This window comes from Podarcis melisellensis (genome assembly GCF_964234715.1).
Source record: "Podarcis melisellensis genome assembly, chromosome: 10".
Lineage (NCBI taxonomy): Eukaryota > Metazoa > Chordata > Lepidosauria > Squamata > Lacertidae > Podarcis > Podarcis melisellensis.
Genome location: NC_138542.1, coordinates 55,877,861 through 55,889,704, shown reverse-complemented (window position 1 = coordinate 55,889,704; position 11,844 = coordinate 55,877,861).

Genomic DNA, 11,844 nt, shown 5'->3' with positions numbered 1-11,844 from the left:
TATATCCACATCTGGAATGACTCATGACGCATGTGAGTTTGCTGGCAGCTGTGGGGGTATATAAATATCATTACATTTTTGTATTTCAGTTCCATTCAGCAGTCAGGCCAGTTGGAATTTCCCTGTGTCAACAGACACAAGTAGCTGTATTAAGGAGCACTATTAAATCTTTAGGGTTGCAGTCTGCTATACGCATGTCCTTGTGATCAAAGCCTGAGCTCTTGGAGTGACATATTGGATGCATAAATGAGGGAGTGGGTCGTGCTCATTGAGAGAATGTTCTGTTTTTCTCTGTGCCAATTTATTTTACAGAGAACATTGGAAAAGACTTCAGCCAATCAGGTCACTACTGGGTGGAAGGTGTGTAGAAGTCAATCCTTGACTTGGATTGATGCTCTTGTAAAACAATATTTAATAACAAACCGGACACATTTATGGAAGATGTAGTGAGCTTTTAGTGAGACCACATTCATATTCTCACAGCATGCAGTTTGAAGAATGAGCACGATCCAGCCAAAGTTAAGTGCTTTTAAGGTTTGCTGGTTTTGCTGGCACATCTTTAAGCAAGGCTTAATTCTCTCCCATTGAATTCATAGCACCCTCCAGATTTTTGGGTGTGTGTGTTGAACTACAATTTCCATTGTAGTTCTGTTCATTGGCCATGCTGACTAGGGATAATGGGAACTGTATTCCATCAACTTTGGGTGGGCACTTCATTGGTAACCCAGGGCTAGATTACTCCAAATGTTAAGTGCCATTATGAAAATGGATTTAGACACCCCCTGCAGATTTTTGGTGAATTCTATAGGAAATAACAAGCCTCCATCTCTAGTTCACTCCTCCTCAGCCTCTGATAGTGCAGCATCTCTGAGAACCCAGTCTGCCATCTTGATGTCGTTCACAGCACCATGAGTCAGGGGCCTAGTGAACTATTGCATGACAACAGCCGTACATGTTTATTATGTGCAAAATATACACATGAAACAGAGGAAGGTTGCTTTTCTTGAAACCATGTGATTACCTTGTGGCATAATTTTTATTTCCCTTTCAGTGCAGAGTACAAACAGTGCCTGGATCTTAGCCAATTTTTGTAGAGGCAGTTGTAAAGATTGTTGACGTGCTGTCCAGAGTCTAGCCTGGCAGAACATAGATTGGGATCTACTGGTAAATCTCTGGGTGATGTTTGTTAGATTGGCAAGGCCTTCTGACTCCCTATTCTCTAACAACAGCAACAAACCAAAACTCCCCGCACCTTCTCCCCCAGATTAGATTGCTGGGGAAAGTATACTGTATACTGCCCTGATCACAAATTCCCTGGGTGAGTATGTATTCAGAGGCACCCTCACCCTTCCTTCTTAATAAGAACCGTCCGTGGAGTAGACCCACTGAAATTAATAGCCAAGAGTAATGTTGCTCCATTAATTTCAGTGGGTTTACTCTGAGTAGCAGTTAGTCGAATGCAACCCAGCTGAGCCACAATTTTGCATTTGGCTCCGGTTGGTGGGCCTCATGGTTCTAGTAAGAGCCAAAGCAGATGCCACAAATCTGAATTGTGTTGGTGCCTACTCCTGGTCTGCCATCCTTCTACAGAGATTCAGCTGAGGAGGGTGCCCTATGCTGGCTACTGAGAAGCGTTGTGCTGCTGTTGTTGTCCCAAGCAGCAGTCTAGCTACATTTCCCCCCTGTTATAAAACAGGGGCGGAAAGGGGAAGCCACCACTGCTCACCACTATTTCATTTAGCACAGGCACAGGCAAACTCTGGCCCTCCAGATGTTTGGGACTACAATTCCCATCATCCCTAGCTAACAGGACCAGTGGTCAGGGATGATGGGCATTGTAGTCCCAAACATCTGGAGGGCCAGAGTTTGCCTGTGCCTGATTTAGCACTTACGTGCCGTTTAAGATAAAAGATAAGATAAAAACACCGAAACACCATACAGTATAAGAATATACCACAACAATCAATATAAAATTTAATCAGTGGAACATACAGCTGCGGCCACTCCATCTTTACCTCCAAGCAGCTCAAGGTGCAATGCATGGTTCTCCCCATTTTCATTTTCACCTCACAAGAATCCTGTGAGCTAGACGAAGAGATAGTGACTGGCCTAAGGTCACCCCATAAGCTTCACAGCTGAGCGGGGAGCTGAACCCCAGTCTCCCAGGTCGTAGCTGGGCCCTCTAACACTATGCTGTGGATACCTGGCATTCACACAGAAAATGCCTTGTACATGAAAAAAGCTCCTGCCTTCACCAAGCCTCCAGCACATGCTGTGCACGTAGCTTGATCGGTGTTGGCAGCACCATGTAAACAGGCGAAACCATCCTTGGGCCAAGAGCTACTTTGGAAACACCCTCTGGTGAATGAGCCTTCAGTCTCTTGACGCAGCCGTTGCCTGGCGACTCCGCTTAGCATATAGTCTCGCGGCACTGTTCTATTTGGGGAATCCTCAACGAGGTGTGTACATTTTAATGAAGGAAATGCAGCTCTGGAAGCATGAAGTCATCGCAGCTAAAAATACAAGAAGGGGAACGTTTCCCTTTGCATGGAGCCAGTGTAAATAGACGTGTGTGAATGCATCAATGGTCCCAGCAGGCCACGTGATGCTAGTGCAGTTTGTTCCAGATCACACCCATAAGACATACCTTTTAAGAACCATCAGGTTAAAAAATGGTCCATAGGTACTTGATGTAGTTCTATGGCTGCAGTTAACCAGGTTTGGCTCTTCTACTTTCCTGGATGCCACTTTGAGCTCCTTGCAAATAGGATTGCTTTTAGTTATATTAAATCAGACTATTTGCCTGTTTTGGTCCAGCACTGCCTATTCCCCGGGGTCTTAGGCAGAGGTCTTTCTCATCAATTGCTACCTGATCTCTCTCTTTTTTTAAACTTGAGACACTGAGGGTTGAATCTTGGACCTTCTACTTGCAAAAATCACCTGCTCCACCACTGAGCTATGGCCTCTCCTCATCTTCTTGGAGCCCTTGGGAAACAAGCAAGGCACCTTCCTTAGTTATGAGGAAAGCAACAACGCTTGCAATAAGTTACCTGAACCAATTGGGGGCAATAGACAGAAAGGTGGCCTATCCTTTTCTTCTTGATTCTTCCTTAAAGAACTACTTGTTGATATGTGGCCTTCTCAGGCTTCCTTCCTTCCTACTTCTTCTCCAAGTCCATTGGTGTTAGCAAGCGTTAGTGTTAACCTATTGACTCCATATTGGCCACCTGTAAGCTTATGCACAGAATTACTTTGTTTGCCATGAGGAATAGATCTTCTTTATTCTTTCAGCCAACACTCTTACTAGACTCTCTATTTCTGCACTCTACTGTGATGATATATACCAAACTCCAACATTCTTTACCTGTTGCTTTTCAGAAGTGAGTGTGTCTTTGTTCTTTTGTCAGAACAAGTGGGTAGGTTGGTACACTGGTGTACTTGGTCATAGATGAATTTCATTTCCAGTTCATGTCTCCAGGCTCATCTGCCATTTTCCATTTCATCTGCTTCCCATTGTGTCTCCATGCCTCCAATGTGTTCTCAGTTGCATTCTTTAATCAAAGGCCTCGTGCTCTTATCCACACGCAAAATTTCTTAAATATCTTAATGGCATGAACTTGCACTCAATCCTGTGCATTCCTGGTCAAGTTGCATCATGGGATTTGTGGTTTTAAGGCTGCATAAACAATAGTTAGCAGCGCCTTGGAAGGAAGCCTCTAATTCTTCAATTCCTCTGTGGCTCTTTAATTGCTAAGTATAGACCACTTTGGAGTGTCAGTGTAACTGGAACACATTTAATAGTACCAGCTACTTGTACATAAGAAAGTACACCCTAAATCCAGGCTGACAATCTCTTGGATGCTGGTGATAAATTTTTGAGATGCCTCCAGGAGTCCCTTCTTTAAGAGGTTTGATCCAACCTCCCAAAGACAGAACTCATCTCTGCTTAGCACACTGAACTCTTTCCCAGATGTTTGGAAATTTGGGAGCTATTCTGTGAGCTGACCAAGTTACGGAAGCAAAAACAGTCATTTGCTTGTTGGAAAGCTGGATAGGTTGTTTGGAGTACAAACAACCTTCTCCTAGTTCAAGAAGGTTCATCCCGATATGGAACAAACCCAGACCCTTTCAAATTTAGGCCTGGCCCATATTGGGCTTCGCCTGTCATTGCTGCCAGCCTGCTTCTCTCAAATCCATCTGGAGGCCAAGACACCAGTAGGGAATCAGAAAGGTGTCTTTGGAAACTGGTGGGATAACTCTCCCTCCCTGGTAACTAGATTGCTGTTTCAGCGCCACTAAAGCGCTACTAACCCTGATGGCCTGCCTTTATCATTGGAGGCAGCATCCTTCTGAATACCATTTGCTGGAAACTGCAGGAGGGGTCCTGCATATGGGCTTCCCATAGGCATCTGACTGGCCATTGTGAGAAAAAGATACTAGACTAGATGGGCTATTGGCTTGATCCAGAAGGCTCTTTCTATGTTCCCAGCAGTGTTCAGTCATCAGAGAACCTGGGAAAGGTAGTTCTCTAAGGCATCTCAGTCTAGACCAGCTTTCGCAGCCTTGGGTCCCTCCAACTCTCATGATCCCTAGTCAGCATGGACAGTGGCCAGGGATGATGTACTTCAGGAACTTCAAGAACCCAAGGTTAAGAAAGGCTGGTCTAGACTAAGGTCTTATATTATGGACCCAGATGCTTCCTGGTTACTTCCTGGGATGCTATCCGTGAGACTCTCAGTGCATTCCCTTCAGTAAAATGGTTTTGTTTAGGCTCGACATGACCTCAGAGCCCTATTATTCACTGGAAGGTTCTGGCCAGTCCTTTGTTCCTCCTGGAAAAAGTTGAGGACTCTTCTTACTATAGGGCACTGCCACTTATCAAGCACAGTGTTTTAAGTTACAGAAGCCCTTACAATTCCACTCCTCTAATCATGGAGTTAACTTCAGTCCTCTTATCAGTTGAGCACATTCCCCACTTGTAATCAGTTTCCCTTTTCCATGGTGGTTCATGGGTCTGGTATGCTTCTGTCTCTAGGCATCAAGGTCAGTTGCTCTCAGCTGTGTGTTCAGCCTCCCCCAGCTGCACCCTCTCCTTATATGCCGCTGGGGGAGAACAGAGCAATGACATGCCTCAGACAGCATCTCATACTATCTCGGCATGGGAGGAGGAGGAGAGGAGGAGGAGGAGGAGGAGGAGGAAGGGAGATCTCACATGGGTTTCTCAGAGAGACTTTGCTGCTTCCTGCTGCTGCCTGGAATGTTTTGGCACACAGTATTGAAACAAGGAAGCCTGCTATGTAGGCCCCTGCCGAATGGGACACTGAAAGGGTCTGTGCCTTGGGGAGAGTGCTGGTTAAAGAGCCATGGTGGGCAAGATTGGGCCTGCAGATCAAAAGCCTGCTATGCCTTATTTAGATGGTTAAGAGCTATAGCAAAGGTGTCTTGGTCAGATTGTGCCACTGTACAATTCTGGACTCACATTTTGCATCAACGACAGAACATAGAGAGCTGCCTTATGCTGAGTTAGTCTGTTGGTCCATCAAACTCAATACGGTACTGACTGGCAGCAAATGCCCAGGGTTTCAAGCAGGGGACACCTGAAGTTGCTGGATACTGAACCTGAGACCTAAAACTGGGCATAATCTCCAGGTGCTACCTTGGACAAGGTGCTTCTTCTAGCTCTACCAGTGTCAAATATAAGCTGGGTGCGGTGCAAAGCATCACCGAATTCTCAGGAATGCAGGCTGCTGAAAAAGGGGGTCAATTGCCCCTAACTATAATTAAACTTAACTATTGCTTTATCTGGGTCAGATATGGTTGGTACTGTGTTAGTTACATCACTCTGATTAGAGGGTATGCTTGTCTGAATGACTTTCAGGAAAACATACAACCCAAGTGGCAGTAGAGACTGATACAGGAGAGACATGTTTAGTTGTACCTGGGGCAGATGAAGGTGTCTGATTTTGCTGCTGCAGATGCACCATTGCATGTCCTTTCTCTGCACTCCCCACAATCAAATCATTTATGACAGGCTTCCTCAAACTCAGCCCTCCAGATGTTCTGAGACTACAATTCCCACCATCCCTGACCACTGGTCCTGCTAGCTAGGGATCATGGGAGTTGTAGGCCAAAAACATCTGGAGGGCCGAGTTTGAGGAAGCCTGATTTATGATAATGACTTTGAAAAGCTGGGGTGAGAAAACACTAAGGCCCAGGGGCCAAATGCACCCTTCTGGGCTTCTCTCACTGGCCCTTTGAGCTCTCTCATAGAATTGTAGAGTTGGAAGTGACCCCAAAGCTCATCAAGTCCAACTCCCTGCAATGCTGGAATTTCAGCTAAAGCATCTATGACAGATGGCCATCCAACTTGAGCTTAAAAACTTCCAAGGAAGGAGAATCCACCACCTCCCACAGGAGACCATTCTCAAAGCCTCCTCCCCAAGCTACTCCTTCTCTCCAGAGGCCACAACTTTCACTGGTCTTGATCCTCCTCCGCACCTCTCAAGAGGTTTGACATACTGAAATGTGTTATTGAGTTGCATTAATGCCTCTTGCTTGCCTGGAAGGCTGGAGAGGTGTGTGTGAGGAGTGGAAGCCCTCCTACACCACCCACTGCCTCTGGAAGACTAGAAAATGCAGGCCTTGTGCTGAAATATGTTCCCAGCCTCTGAGGTTAAGCCACGACTCAAACCCAAGACTCCTGCGTTTTTGCACTGGCTTGATTAGCTGTACCTCTTCCAGCAGCATCAGCTTGGCTGAATAAACACCGGGAAGAGGATCCCCACACCCTCCAGATGACTTTAATCAGCCCAAAGACAACTTTTCACCCCTTAAAAGGATGGCTCACAGACTTCCAAGGAAAAGTTACTTGAAAAACAGATGATTGGCAGCTGAATCTTGTTAGTAACCAGGGGCTCTTGGTTGTTGTTGTTTTTGGTCTCGGCCTAAAGTTGCTTGCAGTAAGTGTTTATATGTTGAGGGAGAAGCTGAGAAGCTCGTACAGTGGTACCTCAGGTTACAGACGCTTCAGGTTACAGACACTTCAGGTTACAGACTCTGCTAACCTAGAAATAGTACCTCGGGTTAAGAACTTTGCTTCAGGATGAGAACAGAAATTGTGTGGTGGCGGCACAGCGGCAGCGGGAGGCCCCATTAGCTAAAGTGGTACCTCAGGTTAAGAACAGTTTCAGGTTAAGAATGGACATCCAGAATGAATTAAGTTATTATCCCGAGGTACTACTGTACAAGAACTCCTAAGAAGCTTGTTTTGTATCCTTGTTGGGACAGTTCTTCAATATGTAGGGAGGATTCTTCAAGCCACCTTGATGGCCCACAAACTCCAGGTTGTTGGGAGTGTCTGTGCAGTGATCATACATATGTCAGCCAGGTTGCCATCACTGGGAAGTGGAACATAGGAAGGTTGCTGCCTTATGTGATGGCAAACAATTGGTCTATCTAGCTCTGTACCGTCTATGCTGACTAGCTGTGGCTCTCCATGAATTCAGGCAGGACATCTGGTTGGGAAAGTCTGGCTAAGACACGGACTGCTGCTTGCGTCTTGCATCCTGTGAAGATCACTCCCATCTCTGTATCCACTGGGACGGTGACAGTCCCCCTTGTTTTTGTGTATGGAGGTTTCTAAGTTCTGAAGTGCAAATCTGCTACTTGGGATCCTCCACAGCCCCCTAGCAAGAATTCAGTGGCCAAGAGCCAATCCAAACTTTGAGGCCACAACCCATCACTAAATAAAAGAGAAGGCTGCTAGGGATATTATGGAGGGAACATGTTCCAAAACAAATCAGACGAAGCTCCATGCCACAAAATGCTGCTAGAATCATAAAGGAAGGTCAACAATGTGAAGAATTTCCTGCCTTGCAGCTTGCAAAGTCAACAACCAGCACTCCAAATGTTCACAGATGAAGGATTTATGATTAATTCTTCAGAAGAGCACTAGCGTGTCTTTTCAGTAAATGCTATCAAGCAGGGTTTTTTTTTATTTAAAAGAATCCAAAGATAGGAGGTCGGACCCTTAAAAGTGAATGGGATTTGATACGGTAAAGACATACTAAGTGGTGCCTTTTCTGTAGCAGTGAAACCAGGTTGAACAGCAGCAGCAGCCAGTGGCCAGATTATCAACAATTAGGTTGGTTAGTTTGACTTTTTCAGCCTCAAGGGGAAAACAACAACAACAACAACAACAACAACAACAACAACAACAACAACAACAGGAGATGCTAAGTGTGAGGATGGGGAAGATGGTGCCAGGGTTGAAGCAAATGCCTTGAATAGTACTGCCAACAGGGTGTTTCACAGAGCTCAGAAACAGCATGGTCGCTGCTCCAGAGAATTTACAGTCTACACTAGATTGAGATTGTTCTGTTATGCACCCAAATAAACAGTTGTCACACTCTCAGCATAGAGCAGTAATTCTTCAGAGGGTTTACCATGGCATGCTAGTTTGCCACAAGAAAATTTGATTGACTGGTTGGTTGCATTTATAGCTCACCTTTTTCTCCCACGAGTCCACAGTGGCCTAAATGGTTCACCCCTTCCTCATTTAATACCAACAGCAACTCCATGAAGGATGTTAGGCTGAGAGGTGGTGATGGGCCCAAGGTCACCCAGCGAGCTTCAGGGCTGAGTGGAAATTTGAACTTTGATTTCCCAGGTCCTAGTCTGACACTCTAACCACTACACCACACTGGCTCTCAATTACATGGACGGTAATGATTTGGGTCGTCTAGAAGACTGAAACCAATTGCAGAGATATATGTAAATGCTTGAAGCTATGTATTTCAACTGTATGTGCATATGTACAAATACAAACCATACAATCTAGAATACGAGCAGCAAATCCTTTGCACTGTCTTACTGGGGGAAAGCTCGTCCTTTGTGAAACTTGAAATATGTGTGGCTTAGTGTGTTTACTCTAACACAGGGTTGGGCAGCCTGTGGCTACCATGACTAATGGTCAAGGTCAAGGATGGTAGGGTTTCAACAACACCAAGATGACCACAGGTTCTCCATCTCTGCTCTAAGGTTACCATAACGTTTTCAGGAGCTATACATTAAACTCTCAGAGAAGATTTACTCATTTGGGCATTGGTTAGAAGAGTGAATGAACGAGTGTTCATTGGGTGTTGCTACACATTTTTTTGGCAGGACACTAAAATACCTTTCACATTTCAGGGGTGTGTCTGCAGGATCATTTTTCTTAATATACATCCTCTCTGTCTCCTCTCCAAGCCTTTTCCAGCCTAGCTTTTCCAAAGCAATGGAAAGAAGAGAAAATACCTGCCTTGTTTTTGTCCTTGCATTAAGCACATACATAGCTGGATGGAGCATTGCTAACGTCCACACCCTTTGTGGTAGCTAAAGGCATCCTTGAACATGTCAAACATGGAAGGACACATCTTGTCTGACCTGCCTCGCCTTCTCTGCTGCTTCTTTTTCGTTTTTGATCTTTTCTTTGCATGCTTTCAGCACTCATCTCGGATTTAGACATTCTGCTGAAACGCCAGCATTTCAATATTAGATTTTGGCTCATGGATGATGTGGCAGGCAGGACTGGGTGGGTTCTGCTCTTCTCCACAACTGTACTCTGCAAGTTCAGGATGTGATATTTAAGGAGAGAATGCAGTGTTCTTTCATGCTCTCATTTAACCATAAAACAAAATAAAATGCATTTTTTTTTTTAAAAAAAGGCTAATTGTGAGAAGTGGCCATATTTTAGTGGCTAAGCACATACTTTGCAGGCAGAAGATCACAGGTTCAATCCTGGCAATCTCAAGGAAGAATTGGGAATGTTATCTGCCTGAAACCCAAGGGCCAGGCAGACAGATGTAGAGACATCTAATTTGAGAGCCAGTGTGGTGTAGTGGATAAGAGCGATAGACTCTGGGGAACCGGGTTCGCATCTCCACTCCTCCACATGCAGCTGCTGGGTGACCTTGAGCTAGTCACACTTCTCTGAAGTCTCTCAGCCCCACTCACCTCACAGAGTGTTTGGTGTGGGGGAGGAAGGGAAAGGAGAATGTTAGCTGCTTTGAGATTCCTTTGGGTAGTGATAAAGCAGGATATCAAATCCAAACTACTACTCTTCTTCTTCTTCTTCTTCTTCTTCTTCTTCTTCTTCTTCTTCTTCTTCTTCTTCTTCTTCTTCTTCTTCTTCTTCTTCTGTGCCTAAGGTTCCTTACCCCATCCTAGATGTCAGAATTTAAGAAGAGTTACATCTGGCTCTATTTTCATCAGCATCCAAACAGCAGGCATTATGGCTGCTCTGCCTTTCACTTTCTTACAACTGTTTGCACAAACCTTTCCTTGGAAGCAAGTGAAGAAGAATTAAATCAACAACGTTCCGTCTTCTACCTTTCAAGAATGGATGTCTATATTTTATTTAAAGGGGGGGCAGAGAACGCGAGAGAGGGATTACGCTACAGCAGATGCCAGCTATTCTGAAAGTAAGATTAACTATAAACATTAGCAAACCGAGAAAGGAAAGGGAATTTAACATAATCCTTTTTGAAATTATAAATTAAAGAAGGATGATCCCTTCTTTCCTCCCTCCCATTCTATTTCATCTCCTATCTTGCCTTCTTATTTTTATTTTGACAGTAAGCCCAGCGGAAAACACCAACAGCTGAGCTACTTCTCCATTGCAAGAGGGTGGAGGAGCCCAGCATTTAGAAGGGCACTTTGCAAGATTCACAGGTTATGCATCCAAAACAATGGGTTCTTTTGTCCCGTCCTTGCCATGAAGAGTGTGCCTATTCTCCTGTCTTTAATAGCTAGAAACGGGAAAGAACTTGAGAGATAAAATAGGCACAAGCATATGTTCCGGCAAGATAATACTTCTGAAGTTCCAATTTTCTCCCAGACAAACTATGGACTGCTGTCACTGAAGCCTTTTATACAGCACAAGAGCTCTTACTGATGGGAACAACCTACTGGGAGGACGGCGTAAATGGAGCTGATCAACCAAGAGAAAATGATGCTACTTCAGAGTAGAGTGCTGAGGACACAAGGAGAAGGCTGAAATAAAGAGCCTGTGCTCTCCCAAGCTGCAAAATGGAATAAAGCAAAGTAAAAGCACGCAGGTTGCATATGAATTTGCACTACGTGGAAGTACCTTTTTTTTTTAAAAAAAGAAATAAATCAGAATTTGTCCTTACCATGGAAAAGCCAACAGTACTTTGTTAAGGGTGTTGGGAATTGTAGCTCTATGAAGGGTGAACTATAGTTCCCATAATTATTTGGGAGGAAGCCATATGCTTTAAATGTATAGAGTGTATACAGCCCAGGAAAGTGTGTATGGGACAGCAGCCTTGGTGTATAGCCATAGAGAATATTCAATAATAGCAGTAATAGGTGCTAACATAATCATTTTAGCCTAGCTAAATGTTTTAACGTATGTGGCAGGACAGGAAACCCATTGTCTCTATTCAGACCCCAGTGAATGGACCCAAACTCAATTACTAAAACTAGTTGAAATTAAGATTTGGAAAATGCACATCTCCTTTTAAAATGGCTGGTGTGGAATCATTTTGAGCAATAATAATACAGTGGTACCTCAGGTTAAGAACTTAATTCGTTCTGGAGGTCCGTTCTTAACCTGAAACTGTTCTTAACCTGAGGTACCATTTTAGCTAATGGGGCCTCCCACTGGGGCTGCACCTCCACTGTGCAATTTCTGTTCTCATCCTGAAGCAAAGTTCTTAACCTGAGGTACTATTTCTGGGTTAGCAGAGTCTGTAACCTGAAGCATCTGTAACCTGAAGCGCTTGTAACCCGAGGTACCACTGTACATTGGTATGTTTTAAATGGTTTATATATGTATGTAGTTTA